Source organism: Haliotis asinina, chromosome 6, assembly GCF_037392515.1.
Source record: "Haliotis asinina isolate JCU_RB_2024 chromosome 6, JCU_Hal_asi_v2, whole genome shotgun sequence".
NCBI classification, from domain to species: domain Eukaryota; kingdom Metazoa; phylum Mollusca; class Gastropoda; order Lepetellida; family Haliotidae; genus Haliotis; species Haliotis asinina.
This window is the reverse complement of record NC_090285.1, coordinates 25,626,919-25,640,825: the sequence shown is the minus strand read 5'-3', so window position 1 is coordinate 25,640,825 and position 13,907 is coordinate 25,626,919. Positions and strand designations below refer to the sequence as shown.

General features: G+C 41.3%; 1 pseudogene; it reads right to left on the bottom strand.

Annotated features, from left to right (window-relative positions):
* Nucleotides 1-5,634: 5,634 nt before the first annotated feature.
* Nucleotides 5,635-9,218, bottom strand: LOC137287770 (uncharacterized; annotated as a pseudogene).
* Nucleotides 9,219-13,907: the final 4,689 nt, after the last annotated feature.

The following is a 13,907-nucleotide window of genomic DNA, read 5'->3' as shown; positions in this document are numbered from 1 at the left end:
ATGTTCCTCCATCATCAAGGCGAAATTTTAAAAAGGCTAACTGGGCTTTATATAAAACACTGTGTGCTGAAAAACTTAAACCCGAACGTTTTATTGACGTTCCTGATGCTATTAAATGCTTTTCTGATGAATTGAACTCCATAGCTGATCAGTGTATACCAAAGTCCTCTGCAGTTCCACATATTCGAAAACCATGGTTCAATGATGAGTGCAAACAAGCTAGGAAGGCAAGGAAAAAAGCAGAACATTATTTCCGTCGGCATCCTATGGTGCATAATTTAAATAAATTTAAAATTTTAAATGCTAAAGCGCGGCGTACTTTTAAACAGAACAAACGCCAATCTTGGCAAAATTATGTATCTAAAATAAATTCTCGGACACCTATGTCCAAGGTGTGGAACATGGTCCAGAAAATCAAAGGTAAAGGTGCTAAATCTACTGTCCATCATCTTAGACATGAAGATCAGTTACTTACGGATGAATCAGATATCGCAAATAAACTGGGCGAAACCCTTGCTAAACATTCTTCCTCTTCTAATTATATACCTAAATTCCAGCAGTATCAACAACAACAAGAAAAGAAAACTCTTAATTTCAACTCAGATAATGGGGAAGATTATAATGAAACTTTTTCTATTTATGAGCTCCATACTGCTCTTGATCAAGCTCATGACACTGCTACAGGAGCTGATAACATACATTATCAACTCTTGAAGCATTTACCAGAATCCTGCCTAGAAACTCTCCTAAGTATTTTTGATGATATTTGGACATCGGGTAACTTTCCTCCCTCATGGCGTGACGCCATAGTAGTACCAATACCTAAACCTGGACGTGATCATACGGATCCGTCCAATTATCGACCTATTTCACTAACTAGCTGTGTTTGCAAGACCATGGAACGCATGATAAACAATAGACTAGTTTGGTACTTGGAAACTAATAACCTTATCACAGATATACAGTGTGGTTTCCGTAAAAACAGAAGTACTGTCGATCACTTAGTGCGTTTAGAATCATTTGTGAAAAATGCGCTGATTAATAAACAACATGCTGTGTCTATCTTTTTTGATCTTGAGAAAGCATATGACACAACCTGGAAATATGGTATTTTAAGACATTTACATGATTTCGGTTTGCGAGGTCGTTTGCCTGAATTCATAGCCAAATTTTTAAATAACAGGCAATTTCAAGTCCGTGTGGGTTCTACCCTGTCTGATCATTACAATCAGGATCAGGGTGTTCCACAAGGCAGTATTTTGTCTGTCACTCTTTTTAGCACCAAGATCAACAGTTTATCTAAAGTTTTAAACGATTTAATCGATGGATTTTTATTTGTGGATGATTTTAATATTTCTTGCCGTGGTAAAAATATGCATACTATTGAACGGCAACTGCAGCTGTGTTTAAACAAAATAGATAAATGGTGTCTTGAAAACGGCTTCAAATTTTATAAATCAAAAACCAATTGTATACACTTCTGTCGTAAATACAAACACCATAAGGACCCAGAACTATTTCTCAGTGGTACCCCAATCAAAGTGGTCAAGGAGGCTAAATTCTTGGGACTTATTTTTGACTCACATTTGACCTTTCTGCCGCATATTAAATCCCTTAAAGCCAAATGCCTGAAGGCACTCGATTTATTAAAGGTTGTTTCAAATTCAAAATGGGGAGGGGATCAGTCTACCCTTCTCCACTTATATAGATCACTGATCCGATCTAAACTTGATTACGGCTCCATCGTATATGGTGGAGCTTGTCAAAGCAACCTAAAACTACTTGATCCTGTGCACCACCAAGGCCTAAGACTTTGTCTTGGTTCTTTTAGAACCTCTCCTATTGACAGTCTATACGTCGAAGCTGATGAGCCTTCTCTCAACTTACGTCGTATAAAACTATCTTTACAATACATTACAAAATTAGCTTCAAATGAGTCTAATCCCGCATTTAATTGTGTCTTTAATCCTCTCTACGAGGATTTGTATACCAAAAAGCCTTCCCTTGTTCCGCCTCTTGGGCTCAGAATTAAGCCATTTCTTGCAGCCTCGAGCATCGAGCTGGAAAATATAGCTCCTTCCCGTCTTCTTTCTTCTCCTCCTTGGCAATTGGTTAGGCCACAAGTTGACCTAACATTAACGACACTTAAAAAATCAGAAACCAACGAACTACAGTATAAACAAGAATATAATCAATTGAAACATAAATATAGCAATTATAAATCCTTATTTACAGATGGGTCCAAGGACGGTGGCGCTGTGGCTTGTGCCACTGTCATTGGATCCAGAACAATATCTTCTAGATTACCCGATAATAGTTCTATTTTTACCGCAGAGGCTAACGCCATATTGACAGCTCTTAGGTATATTCAGAGACACCCTAAACGCAAACAATATATAATTTATTCCGACTCTCTTTCTTGCCTTCAGGCTATTAAAAATATTTCTTGTAAACATCCACTTTTAATAGAAATTATTGAATTGTATAATGATCTTGCTACTGGCCAATACGACATCGTCATCTGTTGGTTACCCAGCCATGTAGGGATCTCTGGTAACACATTGGCTGACCTTGCTGCTAAAGCAGCACTCAACAAATCTGTGACACCACTGCTTATTCCTTACACTGATTACAAAGCCACCATTAGATGTTATATCCGTGACCTGATGCAGAAGAAGTGGGACACCCAAGTGGGTTTGAATAAATTACATGAGATAAAACCTTACATTGGTTATACCCACTTGGGTTGTCAGTCCAGATTTGAAGAGGTTATTCTACGACGATGTCGTATTGGACACACTAGATATACTCATGCGTACCTGTTAAAAGGTGAGGATCCTCCTTTCTGTATCCCTTGTGATGAGAGAGCTACAGTCAAGCATATTCTGCTTGACTGTGTTGAATTCTCCATCACAAGGGATATGTATTTTTCAGTTAAAACAATGAAGGATCTTTTTAGCAGCGTTAGTTTTCATTTAATTCTTGGTTTTTTAAAAGAAATTGATTTTTTGACTGAATTTTGAGCAATATGTTTCTGTAAAAAGATGTATTTTAATAATTGGTAGTTTGAATTCGTAACTAGAATTGTTAGTGGCTGTACCCTCAAAGGGGGTTGAAGTATTGTAAAATTATTGTCCTCCTGAGAGGGTACGTAAGTCCAAAAACATTCATAGTAAATTTAAGTCTACCACTGTTTTTAATCGTAGTATTCCTGTTGTTTTAATTGTGGCTAGCATATTGTACACTCGCCAGCGGCTGAAGGGATGGTGTAAATCCAACTAGGGTCCATGTAGGTAGCAAAGGTACTGTAAGTCCCCATGGTCCTAGTATGGTGATCTACCTTCAGTTGTTGGCGATTTATAGCCTGATTTTATAGTGTATTGTCCAAATGGTGTTGTTATTTTTAACTTTCCATGCTAGTTTTAATTCCATTTGTCATATTCTAGTTGTTTTACTGTCCGTCGTTGACAGGTTTTATAGGAGTCACATAATTAATTTTGATATTAGATGTTCTCGTCACGATATGGCTGAGATATTGCCGATGTGACGTTAAATTTTAACTCACTCACTCACTCTTTGCCTATACAATGCCAAAATCTCCCTGGTAGTGTCTCTCATTCTCTTGATCTGCGGCGATATTTATCCTAACCCATGTCCAACTAACAATCGTGAACTAAACATATTGTCTTACCTCACACATGAATGTCGCTTTCTTTTTGGCTAAGCGCAATTTTACTATTTTCAATGTACCCCGCTTACAGGCGAAGTATTATTTTCAATGTACACCGCTGGGAATTCCGAACTCTTCTGGTGCTTCATGGTAGAACTTTTTATCTCGAATAACATTGAATCACGCATCAAGCACGGAAATTACCGATGTACCGATGAAAGGGAGATAACTCTAAATCTGTTTACCTGTGTGCCGTCTGCAAAATGGCGATTCACCTCACATTCAGTGAGTTAGTGAGTGAGTGTGTTAATATTTAAAGTCACATCGGCAATATTCCCAAGAACTTGGCCTCCTTTACAACTTTGATGGGAGTGCCATCTAGAGATAGTTCAGGGTCCTTATGTGGTTTAAATTTTCTGCACAAATGTATACAATTAGAACTTGAAACTGTCTGTTATTTAAAAAGTTGCCTATAAATTGAGGTAAACGACTTCGCAAGCCGAAGTGATGTAAGTCTCTTAAGATACCATATTTCCAGGTTGTGTCATATGCTTTTTCCAGATCAAAAAAGATAGACACAGCATGTTGTTTTTTAATTAGTGCGTTTTTAACAAATGATTCTAAACGCACTAAGTGATCGACAGTACTTCTGTTTTTCCGGAAACCACACTGTATATCAGTTATAAGGTTATTTGTTTCCAAGTACCAAACAAGTCGATTATTTATCATGCGTTCCATGGTCTTGCAAACACAGCTAGTTAATGAAATCGGACGATAATTGGATGGATCCATGTGATCACGTCCAGGTTTAGGTATTGGTACTACTATAGCAACACGCCATGAAGAAGGAAATTTCCCGGAAGTCCAAATATCATCAAAAATACATAACAACGTCTGTAAACATGATTCTGGTAAGTGCTTCAGAAGTTGATAATGTATGTCATCAGCTCCTGTAGCAGTATCGTGAGCTTGATCAAGTGCAGTATGGAGTTCATGAATAGAAAACGTTTCATTATAATCTTCCCCATTATCTGAGCTAAAATTAATAGTTTTCTTTTCTTGTTGTTTTTGATATTGTTGGAATTTAGGCACATAATTAGATGAGGACGAATGTTTAGCGAGAGTTTCAGCCAGTTTATTTGCAATATCTGATTTATCGGTAAGTACTTGATCTCCATGTTTCAGATGATGGACACTAGACTTAGTACCTTTACCTTTAATTTTCTGGATCATGTTCCAAACCTTGGACATGGGTGTCCGAGAATTTATTTTCGATACATAATTTTGCCAAGATAGGCGTTTATTCTGTGTAAAGGTACGCCGCGCTTTAGCATTTAAAAGTTTAAATTTATTCAAATTATGAACCATAAGATGGCGACGGAAATAATGTTCTGCTTTTTTCCTTGCCTTCCTAGCTTGTTTGCACTCATCATTGTACCACGGTTTCCGAATATGTGGAACTGCAGAGGACTTTGGTATACACTGATCAGCTATAGATTTCAGTTCATCAGAAAAGCATTTGATAGCGCCAGGACCGTCAATAAAAAGTTCAGGTTTAAGTTTTTCAGCACACAGTGTTACAGTCACTTCCACAGAGGTCGTTGTTGACTGACCATTCAAATTCGTTTAGTAAGCTGGAGTCAGTTAGTGACAAATCAAGAGCTGTATATGTTCCTGTGTTCCTGTCATTGTATATACATAAATTATTGTTCGAAATGAAATCTTCCAGAACCTGACCTTTTGTGTTTGTGGTCACACCACCCCAAAGAGGGTTGTGCCCATTTAAATCACCCATGAGTATACATGGTTTGGGTAATTAATCATAGAGAGTTTGTAGATCAGCCTGCATAAGAGTTGATGAAGGTGGAATGTACAATGAACACAAAGTAAGAGTAACGTGCAAAGTAATTCGCACTGCAACTGCTTGAAGATTAGTTTTGAGAGTCACAGGGCTATGGATAACATCATGTCTTACAAGGAACGACAATACACTCCCGTGTTTGACGGAGTGGGTCCGTCCTTCGGACCACAAGTAAACCATCATTGGAGATAGTGGCTGCATTCAAGTATCGCTTGACATCTTTGATATCTGTCAACTTTTTCGAGGGTCTTGTACCTTGGAGAAGATGAGCATGAGTCCGTCTAAGATCAGAGCACTCCTCCTGAAGGGAGCGCCAAGCTGGTCTGCTGGTAAAGGGAAGTCGACTAGTGCCATTCAAGATGTCAGAAATGGACACTTGTCTGACAACTGATTCCTCGGTGCGCTCAATAAAGGAGCAGATCTGGCAAGATGGATCGATACAATCTGGTGCATTTCTGCTTGCAAAATCTGATGGGGCATTGGTCAAGCCGGCAAGGTGTTGAACTGTAGTCTGGTACCGACTGACTGTTGACAAGAAGGTGGATACACGTGGACTAGCGGAAAACTCTCCTCTACATAACTTCTCAAAAGCCAACACACAGGGTCTGCTGTCGGTCAGGATGCATGCTTTCAGTTTAGATTGGATGATGAAAGGACTGAAGTGCTTGGTGGTAACGGCAAAGGACAGTGCTTCTATCTCACAGGGTAGCCAGGCAACCTGTTGCCTGCGGAGCTTGGCACTGAAGAAACCGGCTATGTGCAGTGATTGATCACGAGTAATGTACAGAGTAGCGCCGATTCCTGGCTTCCTGACAGCACCGTCAGTGACTATCCATAATTGATCCTCAGGACATGGGAGAACTATTGACCTGTTTGAGGATAAGCCATCCTGTGCCGTCTTAAAAGCTGCAAGTAGCTGGTCAGTCCAAAGTAACCTATCCTTTGATTGGTGTCCGGCAGCTGCATCATCAAGTGTGGCAAGAAGGGTAGAACAACCAGGTATCACACGAGACAGGACCTTGTAGGCACCAATAAACGATCGTAGTCCATGCACTGTTACTGGAGGTGGACATGACGCCAGAGTGGAAACGCGATGAGGGCTTGCTCTGATGGAACCCTGGTGCCAGTGCCAACTTAAGATGGTAACTGATGTGGGCGAAATGACCGTCTTGTGAGGAGTCAGTCGTATGTTGTTGAGCTTGAGTACCTCTAGCACGCGGCGCCAATTGAACAGAAGGTCCTCAGCTGTGTCACCTCCACAATAAAGGTCGTCAGCAAGTTTGGCAACAATCCCTTCTTCCAGTAGATCTCCTAACACACGGCACATGAGCTCTTCTAAAGCTGTCTCTGATCCTATCATTCCCATGGCTGATCTAGCATACACCCTAACACCCCGAAATGGAGTTTCTACGCCACAGTACTTCATGGATTCCTTGGCTAGTGGAATCTGGTAAAAGGCATTCGTTAAGTCAGTGGATATCAGATACCGGTATTTGGCAATTTGTCGAAGAGTTGAGTCCACATTCGGCATGAGTGCGGGTTGTCGGCCAACATCGGAGAATGCAGTCACCAGTCTGTAACCACCACTTGACTTCTTGACCAAGAAGGAGGGATTGACATATTCCACATGAACGCCGACATCCTCTGGTCGAACGAACACCCCCATGTCCTCTAGTTCATTAAAATTCTGTTGAAGTTCAGAGAGTTTGTCTCTTGAATACTGTGGAACTCTGCCTTTTCGTTGAGGAGGTTGTACCGGACCCATGTTAACAAAGGCTTCAAATGGTCCTGATGCTCCATTATACCCCTCAATGTGTGGGTCAAAAACCTTGTCGAATTCTGTGAGAAGTGATGCGAATTGTGATCTAATGGCCACTGGTAGGATGTTGTCTGGGTCTATACGGACTGGTCCGGAGAAATTCTTTTCCCTATTTTGAGTGGGTGCACTGGGTGCACCTCCGCAAGGTCGGTAACGGAAACTTCTGGAATGAATACTGGACGTATCTGACAAAAGTGCTCATGCTTCTTGAGCGTTTGTGGCGTATCTGTCAGATTAGGAATCCGTAGTTTGCCTGAGACACTAGAAAGGACATCTGGTTCCGGCCATGTTGGTGACACAGTAGATGCTCCAGAGCGGGTATCAAGTCGGGGTTCAATGGCAAACATCTCATCTGATGAGGAATAACTGTCTGGAACAGGTATCTCGATAAACTCCCCAGGCCACATGGTAGCGGGTTTGTTCGGGGCTCTGAGCACACAGGCTCTTCTAACAGTATGCTTGTCTGACGGGTTTCCTGAGCCATACGTGTAGATCGTGCCATCACCAAGTATGATCTGCCTCTTTGCAGGACGTATAGCTATATCGTTGGCCTCCATAAATGGTATTCCTGCAAGAATATCCACATCAAGGTTCTCCACCACAAGACCATTGAAACTGAATTCCTTGTTGTCACGGCATAGAAGTATGCTTGTCTCTCCAACAACCTTAAGGGGAGATGAACCATCCGCCTGATGAGCTGACTGGGAGCTCTTTTTGATAACAGCACCAAGATAAGTCGCCATGGAGAGGCGGATCAGATTTCCGGTGGCTCCACTATCTATTATCACACGAGCAGTCATGTGACCACAGAAGGTGTCCATGTGTGGAGATTGTCGAACCTGAACTCGAAGTGTTGAGAGAAAATCTGCAGGGGGTTCCTCAGCATCCAAACTGTCCCGTGTGTAGTCAGGATCCATGCAAGCCTCTTCTGAGTCATCAAGGATATTTACTATTTGCCTGGCCTTAAGCATGTACCTGCAATCGTGATCTGGAAGAAACTTGCATTCGCTGAGAAAGTGACCATGGTCCCCACGACCAGCAGCTTTGCATAATGGACGCGATTTGCTGACCTTTCGCATTGGTCGTGTTGTTGGTTTAGGAACTGAGAAGGGTGAAGAGTGCTTTTGGTCTGTGGTAGCTCTCATTACCTTAGCGTCCTCTGCAGTGCGAATTTCATCCAATAGTGAGTCAAGAGCCTGAGAGATTTCTGGTTTCAGTGAGGCAACAGTACGTGAGCGCAGGTCTGTACCATAACGTTGTTTAACCAACTTTGGCAGGTCAACGTGGATTAGTCTAAGCCAAGTAAGCACCACAAAGTTTTCCAATGATGGTGAGAGCTCCTCGTCCTCGTCCAGTGCAGTGCCGTGGTGGGTGATACCACCGTCACGACGAAGTAAATTGTCCTCCACAAAGGCCATGAGTCTCTGATATAAATCTTCAGGTCTCTCGTTGGGCTCGAGCTTAATGTCTGTGAAATCGAGGAAATGGCCACCAGTGGCTTGAAAACCAAAGTGAAGGCCTTTGGCGTGCCATATACAGCCTATGGACGTAGAGTTCTTGATAATAGTATTTCTCGAGATGATAGGGCAGAAATTGGCAATTTGTCCAAGCATTAGTTCTAAACTGCTTACCTTTTGTTGTGCAGTACGCCTTTGGGCTTGCTGGACATCGTCATCATCGTTTGTCATGCCTCTGAGCGGTGTTGTCCGCGTCTTTTTCAGCCATGTAGCCCCGTCGATGAGAAATGGAGCGAAGTGCGCATCAAGTGATAAAGTATACAAGAGGTTTTGCCTCCAACTTTCAAACGAAGTCACTGTCTCTGCCTTGGTAAGACACCACTGTTTCGGTGCCCGCTGAGCATTCGCCATAATGAACGAGTAGTTTCACGCGTTATCCAGGCGCGCTACCGCCTGACCTGTCAACCACGTTCAGTGACACACAAGTAACACAGACCAATGAGACGCCTGCTTCGTTAGACGTGAGTCGTATCTCGCTGCCACCACGACAGTTTAGGTAAAGGGATACTGTACCACTTGTGAATCAACAGGACACGTAAGTACTCTTCATTATGATTTAATACCAACTCGAGCAGAACATGCACTCGTCCGCGCAACCCGGTCTCCGCCACCCGAGAGATGTTCAAGGGGAATAACTCTCTTGCCTCATTACACTGCCAAGCAAACCTGCATTGGCGGATAGTTTGGCGTTTCAAACGGTCTCGGAAACTGTAGTTTGCTGAGTCAGATACCTTATGAGGGACGAGATTGTTCAAATATTTTGGAGTGAAATTATTAACCAACTTATAGAAAAAATGTTAGTTTTTGGATGTCTCTTACATAGTGGTTGGAAATTTGTCTCATCATAAATTTTCTTATGACTCGTACCGCAAACAGTACCGTAAATAGTTCTAAGTGCATCAAGATTAAGCTTTCCAAGTGTTAATACTTGCTGATGGTACAATTGTCCTAGATGTGGCAAACATAGTCGAACATAGGCAAAATTAATTGTCTGTACATTGATTGTAAAGGTTTCCGTGGGAGACGATATTTAAAACTTCTAAAATAGTTTACCAATGGTGCGACCTTTTTAGCGATGCAGTTAACATGGTCTGTCCAGGAGTAGTCATGCTGTAAAATAAGTCTCAAATGTTTATGGCTATTATTTTATAAATATGATCCTATGTTCCTATGTTATAATCCTTCATTGTTAAATTTAGTTCGGGGCTGGACCGCACTTTACGAGGGAATTGTATAGAAATTTTACTAGGATTAAAATGTAACTTGCCCTTTGTCATTAATATTCTGTAAAAAGACCATTAATATTTGTAAGGCACAGAGCAGTTTCGGCAGGAACTATCTATTATAGCATAAAGTGATGTGTCATCTGCGAGGAGACGGATATTGCTGTTAATTCCTTCAACAATGTCGTTGACAAAAACTGTAAACAGCAGTGGTCCTACGACAGCGCCTTGTGGAACACCGGCTAAGAGTTATCTTTGACCAGACGTATAACCATTTATAACAACTCGTTGAACACTGTTGTCTAGATAACTCTCAAACTCTCTCTCCCTTCAACAAGTTACCCCGATACCATAACGTCTTAGCTTGTGTATAATACCTTTATGCCAGACCTTGTCAAAAGCCTTACTCACGTCACAAAATACTTTCCTTACCGCTATCCACTGCACCCGCTATGAAGTCATACAGGCACGTTAATTGATTTACTGTTGAATCACCTGGCATGAAACCGGATTGTAAGTTTCTAAGTATTTCATTATCCCTAAAATATGGAATACTGTAAGGGACAGTCCCTTACAGTATTCCATACTAAAATGATTAAATGCGTGTTTGAAAATGCATCTTTCGAAAATCTTTGCTATACAGCTTGTTAGTGCGACTGGTCGATGGTTAGAGAATTCATTCATACTGCCTTTTTGTGAATAGGAACAACTGACGCCTCCTTCCAAATATCGGGAAACACTTTACTCTTTAATGATAAATGAAGAACTTCAGATAAAGGAACTGCTAATTGTCTTGCATTCGTTTTCAGTAATTTGTTGCCAATGCCATCAGGGCTTGTTGCTTTAGTGGTATCAACAGAGGAGAGAAGATCGTGGATTTCTTGCGAAGTAAGTGTTAGGTCACATAATGGGTTATGTACCTCAGAATGGATTTCGGGAATATCCCTATATGGAGCAGCTACTCTTGCCTGCTCTGCAAAGAAGTCATTCATAATGTTTGCTGTTTCATCACTATCATCATATAATTCGTCGTTGTGGATTATCGAAGGAAAAGTGTTAATATTAGTGATATGTTTTCTTTTTACATAATTCTTAACTAGACGCCACCATATTTTTTTACCGTGCTCATTGTTTATCTGTTCATCAATTTTATTCATGTACTTCCTCTTTGCATCTCTTACCGCGGATATAACTTTGTGTCTGCTCGATCTAAAAACTGCCCAGTCAGATTTACAGATTTTTTTGCGATTTTCAGATGGCGATTGCGTTTACGAATCAATTTATGTACTTCACTACTCATCCAGGGGGCATCCCAGGGCCGCACCGCAATGCCTTTATTTGGATTGTAACTATCGCATGTCAAGAATTGCACCTGTGAAGTTGTATGCGATACGGTTAATATTTTCAGTGGCAAAGATAGCATGCCAATGAAGAGTACATAGGGCAATTTTAATCCCGTCGAAATAAGCTACAGTGTAATTATATGTTTTTCTCTTGTAATGAATCCATTGTGAAATCGACTCATTGATGGTAACATAAACAGGGCAATGATCGCTACATACAGGATCTAAAATACCTAGGTATGTTAGTACAGCGCTAGCGCTTGAAACGAAAGTAAGATGGATTAAAGTACCAGAACGGAGTGTATTCCTTGTAGGTTCGGTTATAAGTTGTGTTAGTCCAAACAGCAGTTGTAATTGGTGGATTTTATAACTTGTATCTGTAACAAGATCAATTTTAAAATCAGTCTCTACAACTGTATCCATAATAAGATCAGTAGCGTTATTGATAGAGTCTTCGGTTAAATCCTAAAAACTTCTGCTTTGTCTGCGAGACAAAACGTTCCTATTACGTGGTTCCGTTTTCTACATCTTATTTATATCCATATCTCCTCAAGCCCGGTTATGAGTAATTCTTCATATTTTCGTCACTAATTTTACTGTTTACGTACACTGCGACATAACCGCCTATCTATCATTTCTGAGAGGTGAATGGAAGCCCGGAATTAGAATATCATTACTACTTATACCAACATGCAACCAAAGTTTCAGTCAGACAAATGACGTCGTATGATCCGAACTCTGCCTAAAGTATGTCTATTTTATCTTTAAGGCTACGCACATTTATAATGTATTATTAGTTGCATTAATTGTTCACTGGTCCCTCGGGGTCCATGGGCTCATGTATCCTCGAGGTTTGTTTAACAAACCTCGAGGGTAGATGAGCCCATGGACCCTGAGGGATCAGTGAACAACGTATTTATCTTACCGAACATCCAAGTTTTAATTTCGAGCTGTATGAAGCACTTCTGTTGAGGCACCCGTGGCGAGCCACCTCCTCGTGGTGGGTGCTGGGTAACGCCAAGAGCTCGCCATCACCCCCGTAGTGGACCCGGGGGAATATTTGGTCCACCAACCCGTTTGCCGTGGGTTGCGGCCCTGTGTCGGTGGAGAAAGGGATCCTGGTAGTTGAGGGCAATAGGGGTCTGTAACCGTGTTCCTGTTGCTCAATACACCACTTTGGCCCTGACTTCGCCTAGATGGGTGGTTGAATGGGCCCGGTTCAACCAATCGGCTAGTCATGCCAAGCCCATGTGCATTGTATTTGATATTGCACACTTTTGATTTAAATATATGATCCTGATAAAGGTATTGATCAAATACTTCACTAAATTTCTATTGATTTAAAACTTTAACAAATACATATTTTGCCTAGAGTCTTAATGCCCAGAAGGCGGTGGCTCATGGCCAATCTGGTGGAGCAATTAATTATAATTCTTCTGCTGGAGTATATCATCTGAGTATCCTTGGTGCTGCAAGTCGGAGGCCCACTTGTTTTTAGCATCGTCCTTGTGATACTCCGTGGTGGGTGGGGAGCTCAGATGATGAACCATATTAAACTAACTATGGCTTACAGAACTCCCATTAAAAGAAACAAGCGTCAACTTGACAATGATGATGATGAACTACGACCGTCTATTCCGACCGTTGAATACTGGCCACGATTTCTAGTCATCGAGGCGCTTGACAAGTCACCTATCAAATTAAACCAGTATGCGGTATCAAAAGGTATACAGGGTATCGCAGGTGAGGTACGAAATATCAGACGATTGCGTTCAGGTTCCCTACTTGTAGAATGTAGCAGGAAACAGCAATCAACCAACCTGTTGTCAACTGAGCTGTTTGTTGGAGTTCAGGTCTCAGTTACTCCACACAGGACTCTCAATACGAGCAAAGGGATTGTCAGAGACCAAGATCAATTGTTCGCTGATATGACTGAATTTGATATCGTATCAGAAATGAAAGATCAATGGGTAACTTTACAACCCGGATAAACTCAGAAACAAAACCAACTAACACATATCTCTTCCACTTCTCTTCTCCAAGTATTCCAAAATCAGTAACAGTAGGATATTTTAATATCAGTGTTGATACTTACATTCCCAATCCACTGCGATGCTTCAAGTGCCAAAGGTACGGGCACGGTGTCACTAACTGTACTAACTCAGTAACATGCGCTCATTGTAGTGAGAAAACTCATGTTACTGAGGACTGCAATAATACCCTTAAAAAATGCGTCAACTGCTCTGGGACACATTCTGCTTTTTCTAAACAATGTCCAATCTGGAAGCAACAAATAGAGACAAACAAAATTAAATTCACACAGAATATCAGTTTTGCTGAAGCTAAAAAACTTCTTGTTTCCACACCAGACACTGTTGCATCTTATGCCTCAATTACGAGAGCACCATCCACTATCAGCCACAAAACAGCCGTGTCCACTTCATCAACACTGTGTCAAACTGATCTGACATGGG